Here is a 14,234-nt window from a genome sequence, read left to right as displayed (position 1 = left end):
CATATGCCTACGTCATCTCAAACTCAATAATTTTGTCTCCGAAATCAGCTTGCCTTCCTGATTTTCTATCCTTAATTAAAGTATAAGACTCAAAATCTCTGGGTCATTTAGACTATTTTCCACTTTGCCCCCAGTATCAATCCAGCTGCTAAGTCCTATTGAAATGTCTTTTTGATTTGCCCTTTTCTTTCCACATGCCCCTTTCTTTCCATTCCCAAAATAACAATATTATTGTAAGTTTCAATACCTTAAATCTTGCTTCTTAAATTCCTTGCTTTTAGGTCCACTCCCCTCAAACACACCAGAACTCTAACCTAGTCTCATCACTATTTAATGTCATTTATGAATTCTCCATGATTTATTGGGGGAATGGATGAATAGTTATGTTTTAGCTTCCCTGAAGTCATCTGGAGATACCCCAAAGGTGGGGGCTGTGTATGATTTTTGCTATTCACACTTTTGAGGAAAATGCAGTAGACATCTGAATCTCTGTAGCACTCTCAATTATTAGTATTTTGTTATTCACATTTATAACTATACTTTACCTGTAATTGATTTTGTTTATGCTATGAGATAGGAATCAAGTTGCATTTTTTTTTCTGTATGAATACCCAATTTTCTCATTTTCATTATTGTTGAAAATATTGGTTTTTTTTTTTTTTTCTTTCTGTCCCCTGATCCTTCCTCATAAACTAAGTACCTCTGTGTCTATGGCCTTTTTATAAACTATGTTATTCCACTGGTCTATTCTTATATCCTTTTAAAAATTTTTTCATAGTTTTTATTCTGTATCCTTTCATCAGCAACATACTATCTTATATAGCTTTACAATTCTCAATGTTCAGTAGAACAAGTCTTCCTACCATGTTCTTCTTCTTGAAGAATGTCTTAACTATGCCCCCTTTGCAGGTTTTTTTTTTTTAAGCTTTTATTTATTTGAGAGAGAGAGAGAGGATGAGTGGGGGTGAGGGCCAGAGGGAAAGGGAGAAACAGACTCTCTGCTGAGCAGGGAGCCCGACTCGGGGCTCAATCCCAGGATGCAGGGCTCAATCCTGGGATGCGGGGTCATGACCTGAGCTGAAGGAAGTCGCTTGACCAACTGAGCCACCCAGGCACCCCACCCACTTCGCAGTTTTGTATAAGTTTTAGAAAAAGAACTTGTCTGGTTTTCCTTTAAAAAAACCTCTTGGTATTTTGACTGGGCTTGCATGGCATTAGGAGAGCAATGGTATCTTTATGTTTATGTTAGGTTTCCCCAGTTTCTCACAGTAATGTTTTATAGTCTTCTGTGTAGAAATCTTGCATAGTTTTTGCTAATAGTATTCCTACATATTGATATTTTTGATGTTATTATAAATGGTACCTTTCTTAAGAATTTCATTTCTGTTGCTGTTATATAAAAAGGAAATAAAACTGAATTCTTATAGATTCAAGCAAATTGTCTATAAAAAGTAGACTTTTATTTCTTCATTATAATCCCTGGTCCTATTACCTTTTCTGTTTTTCTTCATTTTACTGACTAGGACTTCCAATACAATATTGAACAGTGGTGAACTTATTTCCAAATTCAAGGTGAAAACTTTCAGCACTTATAACATTAAGTAAATAGATACTTCTCATAAATAGTTTGCCAGATTAAAAAAGTTTATACTCCCAGTTTGCCAAGAAGGTTTTTAAAAAAATCATTAATGTTATAGAATGTTATCTTTTTCTGAACCCACTGAGATGATCAGTTTTTAAAATCTTCTTTAAATGTGGTGAATTAAATTGGTTTCCAAATGTCAAACCAATTCTACATTCTCAGAATAAACTCAATTTGGCCATGATATAGTATTCTTTTTTTATATAGTATTTATCTTGATTTGATAATATCTATTAAAGATTCATGTATCTTTACTTATAGGAGAAATATGCCTTTAATTTTCCTTTCTTGTAATGACTTCTCAGGTTTTAGAATCAAGGTTGTGCCAGCCTCGTTCCTTACATATTTGGAAGAATTAATTGGTGAAGTCATCGGGTTCTGATGATTTTTCACTTATTTTCTTGAAAATATGCATTGCACGTTCTTAATATATGGGTTTAACATCCGAGTCACCTGTGGGTCTGTTTATATTGTCTTTTATCTCTTTGTTTTAAGTTATTGGCCTTGTTTCTTAGCATCTCTATTAACTCTAAGTTGAACTGTAGAGTGTATGTAATGCTACTTCATAAAATCTGAAACGTTTTTCTTAAAACAAAAGCAAAAACAAAAAACAAGTTCAGCATTTTCTATCTCAGTATATAGTATGTTGCATTTTCTGGTTTGTTCAATGCTTTTAAAATACAAAATGAGCCCTGTTTTGAAATATACATGAAATACACATGGGCCTGAAGCATAAAGATTTAAGCAAACAGACAAGAGTCGCAGTAAAAATTAAAATAGAGCAAGTTAGTGTAAAGGCAGAGCATATCTGTTATATATTTGAAAAGTACAATACCCATAAAATTGAAATTTCTACAGGTAAAATGAAACTATTCTGGAATTGATCCACCACAAGACTCTGAACTTGTTCTATTATAAAGAAATTGGAGGGGAACTAGCAAACTACACCTAAACTTTTAAAAATCTAAATGCAACAGAAATCCAGAGCTTAAAAGTATATTTATTTTCTCTACTTTATATACTTTATAGTGAATCTAACATAACTCTTAGGAACTAATGATAAAATATTTCATAGCTACAAAATAAAAGCCACTTTCATGAATACTGGGCCAAGGGCAGGCAGTCCCAAAATGTGCCACTTTAGCATACTGATTATTTTAAATAAAAATTACAGGGGCATCTGAGTGGCTCAGTAGGTTGAGCAGCAGACTCCTGATTTCAGCTCAAGTCATGATCTCAGGGTCCTGGGATCTAGCCCCGTGTCAGGCTCCACGCTCAGCAGAAAGCTGGTCACAGGGCTCCATCCCAGGATCCTGAGATCATGACGTGATCTGAGCCACCACATTCCAATAAATAAATCGTAAAAAAAGAAGTTACATAAAAGACTACCTGTGCAGGAAGGACACTCATACCCTCCTCTGTTGGCCTGAAAGCAGAAAATAGATCTCTCCTGTGAAAGGTGCCCTCCTTGAAACAGGAGGTAAAGAGACATCCTTGTCACCAGAAATAGGTGAGAAGCCTGTATAAACAACCCTGGTTACTTCTTACTAATTTATTAACCCAGTCCAGATCTGTTTAATATTCCTTACTAATTGAAACTTGCCAAGTTGAGTTTTCTTTGTCCTGTCAATTCCTCACAGATTAATTGTCTCCTTACCTACAAAGTATGAAACTGTCTGCCTTGGTAACTTCTTTAGGTCTCAATTTTATAACTGGGTTTCTGTGCACATGTAATAAGACTTTGATATTTTTCTTCTGTTAATTTTTCTTTTGTCTCATGTAAATTTGATTTTTTTGTCCAGCTAGGAGACCTTGAAGGGTAGGAAAGAATTTTCCCTTCCCTTTGATATCCTTAAAGTAAAAGTATAGAACAAAAGTAGTTGTTTTCTCCCCACGTGCCCTATAGGATTTAGTCCACTTTTGTAAAACATATTGTTCATGTTTATGTAAGTTCCCAGCTATTTTAAGCTGTGTGTGTGTGTGTGTGTGTGTGTGTGTGTGTGTGTGTGTGTGTCAGGGAGGCAGGATTCTATTTCAGACCCAAGCACTTGTTTTGATGGCAGTAATGAACCTAATTTTTAACTTGGACCCTTACTTTCTGTCCACACACACATATGCAGTTATAATATGCTATACACGAGCTGAAATACAATAGGATGGCAATATAACAGTAGGAAAGGTTTCTGCTCTTTTTGCTTCACCCTCCATTTCTAGAATCTCACATTATATTCCTTAAAAACCCATTTTGCATGAGAAATAAAGTGTATTTACTAAAATATAGTTAGAAATTATTTCCCACTCCAAAACACCTTTAACACAAAGGCTGATTCTCTTCTTATTTGTTAGAAGCATAAAACATTTAGTTTCTATTGCTTTTTCCTCCTTTAGATTTTTCCTTAAAAAAAAGTTAAAGGGAAGGTATTTGCACAAAGTAACAAAATGAGGGGTTTTTTTTAATTAAAAATGTGATTTAAAAACAAACAAGCACATTCAGTGTTCATGAAGAGAGCAAGTATGGAGCATATATAGTTGACAGTAGAATGAATTTTTGCCTCCAGTTATACAGTCACATTAAAATAAAGGAATGGAACTACATTTTCATATTGAACACATAAACCAATTGCTCATTCTACAATTTGTTTTTAAATGGCAATAATAAATTCTTCAGTTGTAAAAAGTCCAATTTGTAACCAAAGCCAGGTCAAACATGAACACCCCTATTTCAGAATTATAGGATTTCCATGGTCCACAAAAGATAAAAAGAAAGAAAGAAAAATATTTTTCTATCATTCAGCAGAGGCTTCTTAACCTATGGTAGTACAAGCAAATCATATTCTCTGGAAAGAACAATTAATTAATTAAAACAACCTCACGACCCTAAGGCAGTTAGCCAGCATTCTTTCAGTGTTCTAAGTAAAACCCAAATGTGAAGGAAAAAGAGGGGAAAATATTGAATCATTCTGGGTTTCCTGTAACTAGTTTATCGCTCTAGTCATAACTGATACAGAGAGCTTTTAAGTGGAATTGCCAGATATAATTTTTTTCAAGAGATTCAGTTCTATTCTAGTAGGTAGTTATATCCAGTTGACCTATTCTAGTTTTCTTCTGCCCTTCATCCTACAGCATAGCCCCTTCAGGCTCTCGTTCCTCCTGGGCCTTGGCCATTCCTCTTTGGTGAATTCAAAATTATATCTTCCTGGCACCACTTAATCACTGTGTTCTCTGCTTAAAGGTTTAGCCCTTTAGAAGCTGCTTTCTGCGTGGTTTCTCAGAGCCTCTCACCACACTTGAACTGGTTAGGGCCAGCAAATGCATTGAGGGCATATTGGATACAGAGGACTCACTCACTTCTCTGCAGGTCCCTTTTTTCTAGGCTCTTGGTCCTTCAAGTCCTGGTTGTCTTGGAAGCTCTGAACTACAATTTCTGTCTCCAATGAGAAGATTGTTGCAAGTTCTAGGCTATCAATTTCTGCTCAGACTCCATGGTGCCAGGCAGTGAATCAGAAAATAATTTGCAAGAAGAAACAATGATTCATTTACCCTTTATAAACCTAAAAAAAACAAAAAACAAAAAACCCAACCCCTGCTTGCCAAAATATCTCAATTAAGTTATATCATAGATTGTACCTGTCTTCTTTTTTTTCTTTTTTTTTTTTTTAAGATTTTATTTATTTATCAGAGAGAGACAGCCAGCAAGAGAGAGAACACAAGCAGGGGGAGTGGGAGAGGAAAAAGCAGGCTCCTAGTGGAGGAGCCTGATGTGGGGCTCGATTCCAGAGCATCGGGATCACGCCCTGAACCGAAGGTAGACGCTTAACAACTGTGCCACCCAGGTGCCCCTGTACCTCTCTTCTAAATCTTGTTGATCCTTTCTATAATATGCAGCTGTAGATGGGAAGTAACAGCCCAACCAAGGACTAAATTTCCCCATCCCACTTGGCACTAAGTGTAGCCACTGAAATGTGAGTGAAGTAAAGTATGCTAACTTCTAGGTTAAAAAATTATAAACTGAAAATATAAAATATGCCAAATATATAAATACATTATTATAATCTGGCATAAGTTTTAAAATTCAATAACTAAAAGAGAAGTATTTAAATGCTACAGTAAAGGCCAATTCTCTAAAGAAGGTATTATTAAGTTCACAATAATGTTCAAATCAATTACAGGTGTTCAAACTAACTACGATGTTAATACCACGTATTAACAACAGGGTAGGGCATATAGCCTATGAGCTTAGCCAAAAAAAATTTTGAATTAAAGTGTCTAGTGCTGACTGATGAGAGACATGCACTGTCAATGAAAATGTAAATCAATAAAACCTGTTAGCTGTTTGTCAATATTTAGCAAATTTTTAAATGATTATATACTTTTAAATAATTATATACTTCAGAAATAACACCAATGCTTTCCCCAAGAAGAAAATGAGTGTAAAAGCATGTATGCATCATAATGTTCATCGTTATTAAAAACTACCTAAAGAAAAAGAACTTCAGTGAGATAACCATTATATAAATTGTGTAATATCGTAAAATTACATATATGACATATTTTGAGTATTATTCTTTTTATGAAAATTATTTATTCAAATGTAAATACATACATTTAGTTTATATGTACTTGTGTGCGTGCATATGTGTGCGTGTGCACACTCATGGGTGTTTAGAGAGACAGAACAGAATCTGCAAAGATATTTACCAAAATGGGAACAGTGATTATCAGTTATGATGGTATTCCTGCTTTCGTGTGTATCACACAGAGCAGTTTTATAGCCCTAAAAATCTTATGCTTTTTGAAGTCAGATAACTATTTTTAAAAAAAAAAAGATTTTATTTATTGGAGAGAGAGAGCATGCAGGAAAAAGAGAGCACAGTGGGAGAAACAGACTTCCAATTGAACAGAAAGCCCAAGCCCGAAACTGGACTTGATTCCAGGACCCTGGAATCGTGACCTGAGCAGAAGGTAGATGCTTAACCAACTGAGCCACCCAGGCACCCTGAAGTCAGATAACTCTGTGGTTAAAGCCACAGTCTCCTTTTCCCTCCAAAAATGGACATGCAACGTGGACCTACATGGATAAATTTGCAGGTAATTTCAGGAGTTTCAAGCTCTGCCTAAGAGCCCCTACTCTGGCACAAAGAATTGCATTTAGATTCAGAGCAGTAGTCCCTTTGAGGTTCTTCCGATGGGCGAAATAGACTAATTATCTCATGTACTAATGATCTTCCTGAGTGTCTCTGAGGACATTTTAGATATGAGAAAGAAAATAACATTTTTGCATTGCAATATCTGCATTACAAGTAATGTTGGCTGGTAATGATAACTTATTCTTTCTAAATTATCATATCAAATAGATAAAAACTGGTTTGCCTGAGTAAAAAAGATAACATGGAAAACTTTCCTTCTCTTACTAGAAGCTCCCCATCTATTATGTAGCTTTCAAGAACAGAGACCTTTCTTTCATTTGATATTTCTGTCAGAAATTTAAGAAACTTGACCATAACTTTAAGCATTCCCAGAAATACATGAATCATTGCAAAGCAAAATACGCACTTTAAAACTAAAGGCTGGATATCTCTGCACATTACTTGGATGAAAGTTTTGGGGTATATTTGCTTTAATATGAGTCCAGCATATTTCCGGTGACTTCTTTTTTTATTTTGTTCATGTCCTTTGCCAAAATTATAACCTTAACTGATTTGTTTGCAAATTTATTTCTGTGGAGATCCTACCTCCTAATCACCATCCTCCTTTTTTTACTGTATTCCCCTTCACTTTCTTAGTCAGGTCACACTGGAGTTTGTTCACCTTTATAAATGTCATGCTCCTGTCACTCCTTGGATCTCCACATATGTTGTTGATGGAACAACACGTGTTTAGAATGTTCTTTCCCTTCTTTTAATGCTGATAAATTCATATCAGCTATAGTAAGCAGAATGCTATTATCAAAAATGTCAGTGTCCTCATCTCCAGAACCTTTCACAGCGTATGTGCATATGCTACAGGGAAATTAAGTTGCAGATAGAATCACAGTTGCTAATCAGTTGACCTTAATTAGCCTGGATTATTCAGGAGAGCCCCGTATAATCAGAAGGGCCCTTAAAAATGCAATGGAAGAGGGTGGAGGAGGAGGAAATTCAGTTAGAGGACAGTGAAACTTTGAAGAGAGGCACAGAGAGATAAAGTGTTGCTGGTGTTGACAAGAAAAAGGGGACCGTCAGGCAACAATGAGAGCAGCCTCTAGAATCTGGAAAGGACAAGATAACAGATTCTCAGAGCCTCCAGGAAAACATAGAGCCCTGCTGAGGCTTTGCTTTTATCCAGCGAGATCCATGTTGGAATTCTACCCTACAGAAAGGTAAGATAAAACATTTGCATTATTTAAACCACGACGTTTGCATAATTTGTTACAACGGCAATAGACAACTAATACATCTTTCTTCAGACTGCAAACTGAACACCACTTCTTGCATACATGTACATCCAGGAAAGGAAATCAGATTTCCCCAGATAGTCAGGTTCCCCTCTTAGACACTTTATTGGCATAACACTTGTTCCTTTTAGCATGTAAAACAACTGCAACTATGATTTGGTTTATCATTTATTGTTGTTTTTCACTGCTGCTCTGTAAACTCCAGGATTATGGTCCTTGTCTTTCTTGTGCCTGCCACAGGGTGGGTGTTAATGCTTGTGTGTTCAGAGATTGACTCTCCCCTTCTCTTCCCTGCATACATGTACATCCAGGGAAGGAACTCAGAAAAATTCCCCCAAACAAAATCACAGGACAAAGATAATCACCTTCCATTTAGTAACCCCTTTAATGGACACAGTATTTTATTTTCCTAGGTCATTAGTTGTCCAAATGTAATCCCCTGTCTAGCAGTATCAGCATCACCTAGGAACTGCTGGATGATAGTTGATCCCAACAATGGGTGTCCAGGCAGTTCTAAGGCAGACTACCTGCTGTAGGCCAGATTGTTTTACTGAATTTCTGACTTAGTAGGTCTGGCCTATAGTCTAAGAATTTGCACTTCGACATATCTTAAGTGATTCTGATGCTGCTGGTGCTGAGACCTTACTTTGGGTATAACTGACCTAGCCAATGGGTAAGCTAGGGAATTTCTGCTGGTGGAATTTGACCAGCAGAGATCTTGAAACCTAAAGGGTCTTTATCACTTAATGCTTTGTGGTCCATGTGCCATCTTTGACCAGAGGCTGTCATTGTCTTTAGAGCAAGATAACATGGCCCTTTATAAAATCCAGCTTAGAACTATATTACAGCAAGTAGCAATTAAGTCGAACAACCCAATTAATATCTTTAAGAGCATCTAGTTCACAATCGTACATATTTAGTGTTGCTTGATTTTTCTAAAACAGCAGTAGTCCTTGCAAAAATAAATGCAGAGTGACTGTAAACCAGTTTGTTTTGCTCTACAACCTACTGCATAATTACTTTCCTAGGAATAAATGTAAAATTCCCTGATGTTATTATATTTCTGACATAGTGACACCAATTGCTTATAAAATATTTAGAAATGTGCTTTAACAACTAGGAAAAACAACTTACAGAACACAAATTACATTTTAAGGAATGATTTGCTTTAATGCAAAATTAATAATGTATAGTTTATAGATTGTTTTGAAGTCAGCCTTCACTTAGATGTTTCTGTAACTAAGAACCATTGTGGCACCAGTCTTGTGGAGGAAGGGTCCTCATGGACAGTTAAGCTACTGTCTTAAGTCAACCGTGCTTGTTGCAATGCTCCGACACCTACAGTGACACGTGGTGGCCCGTTAGGCTGACTTCAGGGGGCAGATAGGATCCCCCTGTCCTCTATTCACCTGCTTTCTGCAGGGAACCAATCGCTCCATTTCACAGTTGAGAGGATCTAGCACTCAAGGTGCCCTGGGGCAGGTATCAGGTTGCTTTCCATACTCTAATAGATTCCACTAGAAGGAAGGTGGGGTGAGAGCCTAAGAGAAAAGCACAACTCCAGGGGACCTAGAAGAAAGAAAGTAGATGGAGGGAGAATAAAAACATAACCGGGAATGAAAATGATGGGAAACAAATGTGAGCATTTTGAAACAAATAGTGATTGGCTTATAGTGACTTTGGGGAGGTAATTAGGGTAGAAAATTAAGAATAGGTTTACAAGGTTTTGTGCCTGAGATTTTGAGACCCTGCTTTTAACTATGATGCAAATCATAATGGAAGAACAGAGAAGGTCAATGGCATTCCTGTCCTCAGGGAGTTTGCCTTTTTTTTTTTTTTTAAAGATCCCGGGGTGGGGGGGGGGTTGGTGGAGGGGAGCAGACTCCCCGCTGAGCACAGAGCCAGAAGCAGGGTTCAACCCCAGGACCCTAAAGATCATGATCTGAGCTGAAATCAAGAGTCAGACACTTAACCAACAGAGCCACCCAGGCGCCCAAGAAGCTTGCCTTTTAATTGCTAAGACAATATAAAATACATAAAATATATACAACATTTTTTAATGGCTATGGAATAACTGAAACCAGAAAGAACCACTACTGATTAGTGTACTGTATGTCATAGGCATGAGGTGTAATTATAACAAAATTAACTCAATTTGATGTGGCTTATGGAAATTAAAAAAAAAGAGGTTTAAAAAAAGCATGCAAGTTAAAATGAGGCAATTATTAACTCAAGAGAAAATCTAAACACGATAGACGTTTCTAATGAACAGTATTTACAAAGTTATGTTAATGTATAACATAATTTTCTATAACTAAAATCATGATATAATCATGATATTGACTGGGAAGAGAAAGGGGAGTGGGCAGGTGTAATTGCGCTATTTCTACCCTAACAGAAAATGCAGAGTTAGTATCAAAAAATTATTAACTCAGAAACAGTAGCATAAGTATATTATTTAGAAGTAGAAAAATAAGTACAACAACATAACCAAGAGCAACTACACAGCTGAAAGGGTTCAAAGCAATCGCTCTGCAGAGTAGACATAAGGTGAGGACAGAACAGGGTACACGTGGTCTTACAATAACCCTTTTACAATATGTTCACGTAAAAAAATATGTTCACTATTGACAAAATGAAACAGAACACCTTAAAATAAAGGCTACGGTGCTTTATTTCTCCGTTTTGAATATTTCACAAGTGACTTGCCAATTTAATCCACTCTCATTTTTTAAAAGAAGCATTTCATTTTTAATTTACAAAAATCCCCGACAACAAAATTCAATCAGATATCTTTGTCATTGGGTGTCGAGCTCTTGCTCTGCTGCCTCCCAGAACCGCAGGAGCTTGGGCAGGTCCTGTTATCTTACTTCTCCGAACTTGAGGTCATCATCGGTAAGAGTTACTGTAACAGAGGATTAGATAAAGCTGTGCCTGGAAAGCACTTGGAAGCTGCCCGGCACATTGTTACTCCAGTCATTCCACTCTTCATCTGTCCTTCCTAGTTTTCTGAAACTCACGTTACCAAACAAACAAACAAAAAACCAAAATACAAAAAACAGCTTTTAAGTCCATGCCCGTAAACATAAAAAGCTCTTATGTGACTTCTCAGTATTGTCAGCCACATTTTCATTCTTTCTTTGATATTTATAGCATCTGTTTTATTATCTGTTTTACTGTAGTCTCTCTGGGTGCTTCTAGCTCTATGGCTGCATCTTCCCTTTTGATCGTCTCTCCTCCTGGAAGCACTTTCTGAGGGACTCTTTTCATTCTCCAGCTTCACAGCAGATAACCATAATTATTTTCATGCTTTTAACAGCCATTCATTGACAACTGCCATGTTTGTATTTCCAGCACAGACCGCTCCTCCGGCTTCCAGACCTGTAGATCGAACAGCCTACCCAATATCTCCTTTGGAATAATTCAGGCATACCTCAAACTCAACCTGTCTAAAACCCAAACTGACAATCTACTTCCCCTAAATGTGCTCCTCCACTGTTGACAAATCTCATGAACAGCACTTTCACCCATCCAGTTAATACATCCGGAAACTTGAGGAGTTCCTTGACACCTTACACTTCGGAAATTATATCCTGCCCAGACCCCCAATCAGGTCCATCTACGTATTGATTTTATATCCTAAATATCTTTAAAATCTGCGTCTCCTCTCTATCTTTAAAGATTTTATTTATTTGTGTGTGTGGGAGAGAGAGAACGAGAGCGCGCGCACAAGCGGCAGTCAGAGGGAGAAGCAGGTTCCGGGCTGAACAGAAAGCCCAATGTGGGACTCCATTCGAGGACCCTGGGATCGTGACCTGAGCAGAAGGCAGAAGCTTATCCTACTGAGCCACCCAGGCGCCCCTCCTCTCTTTTTGTGCCACCACTACCAATACCGCTCTAGTCCACACCACAATCACTTCACACCTACAATGTGCCTGCTTTCTAATGATTCTGCTTATACCCTATAATCCACTTTCCAGGGCTATTTCTTCCTTCCTCTGGTATGTCAGGGTTTTCAATGCTTATTTTGTTGAATAAACGAATATTTCTCTAGGGTCTACTTGAGTAGTAGTGAATATCACATTAAATAATGTATATAAGCTGTAAAACAGGATTTACAATGTTGCTAATATTGACTTTAATACCTTAGAAGTAAATCCCACTGAGTGTGGGAAGCTCTACCACCTTCTGAGGGTAAATAAATTGGATTCAAATATATGGGAAAATAAGGAGAAAGCTGCTTGAATAGGAGAGGGTCAATCCTTTCACCCTCGCATTTCTATTTGTAACAGTGATTCTTTTTTGTTTTGTCTTGTTTTGCTTTGCTTAGCTTTTTACCTCTATCCTGTTGGGTTTCTGAAGTAGCTATTGATTTAAGACTTTTGATGTAAAGGCAAAAATAATTTATCTTCTGTGATAAAAGAGAAACCATGTTCATTATTTTCGCTCTGGAGAGAATTAGGATTCAACTGGGCATGAAGAGCTGGCAAATGATCAGAACATACAGCATAAGGAACAATTGGAATGTACAAAAAAAAAGAGAGAGGGAAAGAGGAGCCATGCACGGTGGGGGTCAGGGACCAGCTCCCGGACCATGTGAGAGAAGGACAAGAAGAATCTCAGGGTCTGGCTGGACCACAGGAGACCACAAAGCACTATGTGGTTGAGGGGCAAAGTCTGGAGGACCCACTTGAAAGCGGAGTTTGTGGAAACTGAAACAATTATTCCATTATGCTCCACGATGAGCAGACCTAGAATATTCTGCTTTTCAAGAGAACCAGGATGTGGGAGATGTGTGTGGGAGTTGGGAGGAAATCCACAAGCATGAATAAATGCCGAGAACATTAAATCTGTATAGATTATTTCCACATGAAAATCCTGAAAAGGTTTACAAAAAGGAAGACAAAGTCTTTTGGAGCTAAACCTTCCTGTTTTCAGAAGAAACCTCTCCTAAAATCATTTGTAGCAAATCTCTAACGAAGCACTTCTTTGAAGTCCTCGTCTGTAGATTTTATGTGTTGGTAGGGGCGTGTAGTTTTGCTGGGGGACCTCACTGGAATTAATGAATACCATAGCTCTGCACTGTGTATGAAGAGTGGCTGGGATGAAGCAGTTGTTCAACATGGCATCTATCTGTACGCAGGGGGTTGGGATGAAATGAACATATAGAGGGTGGGATTAGTATTGCTCATTTTGCTAGTACCGTTTGAAAGATATGGCTGAAAAACTTAGTGTTTTGGTTAGTTATTCCGTGGATCCAGAGGATCTAAGAAAATATGGGTCAGAGAAAAAAAATTGGGGGCCATAATCTGACTTTTGAAAATATCTTTTTTTTTTTTTGATGTCAGCATATTATACTCACTAGGATTTTCTAAAGGATGGAAAAGCTTTGATTTCCTTAGTATGGTTACACAGGGACCTTTTGGACAGGGACATGGAATAACTTGAAAAGAGTTGAGAGAGGGCACAGTGTATAATAAGGGGTTGGTGACTCCACGAGGTGAGGCTCCTCATTTTTCTTTATTTTAAATTTCTATCTTGATTGTATTTTTAAGTTTTTATACTACAACAGAATAGAATATGATCCTCCCCTTCCCCGTGTTATACAGATATTTCTAAGTCTTTTCAGGTTTATTGTTCTAATAAATTTCTGACAAGTAATGACCAACCCACCCCTCATGTGCAGGACACTGTATTGTGCAATGTAATATTCAGACATTGAGAAAGGTGTGCTATAATAGAAGGCTGTGTGCTCTGATGTGGGGTATGTGGTGTAGGGGCAGGAGGCGATGACCTATCCCTGGGCCCCAGATGCCATTCTTTGCTTTTTGGAATCTCTGTTTTCTTCCTTCTTCACACTTTGTAGAGGATATGTGTTGTTCTTTTACCTGTGAAGGGGTGGGCTTTACTGGAGATCCAGTTAGTATTTTGTGCCCTAGATCTGCTACTTGGTATAGAATGATCCTGGATTATTCCTCTTGTAGTTTGAATGTAGTACTCATTGATTTATGGCTTTTTAATGTCTGTAATTCAGACAGTGTTAGTTACAGACTTAATCTTTCTATGATCTCACTGACTTACTCTCTTGAGGGTTATCTGGTTGTAACATTGCCATTCCACTGTTCTCCAGGACTGGTTCAGCTGGAAGGTCAAGGATCC

The sequence above is a fragment of the Ursus americanus genome, chromosome 3, assembly GCF_024610735.1.
Source record: "Ursus americanus isolate L20-20 chromosome 3, mUrsAme1.1.p, whole genome shotgun sequence".
Lineage (NCBI taxonomy): Eukaryota > Metazoa > Chordata > Mammalia > Carnivora > Ursidae > Ursus > Ursus americanus.
This window is presented reverse-complemented; position numbering follows the sequence as displayed.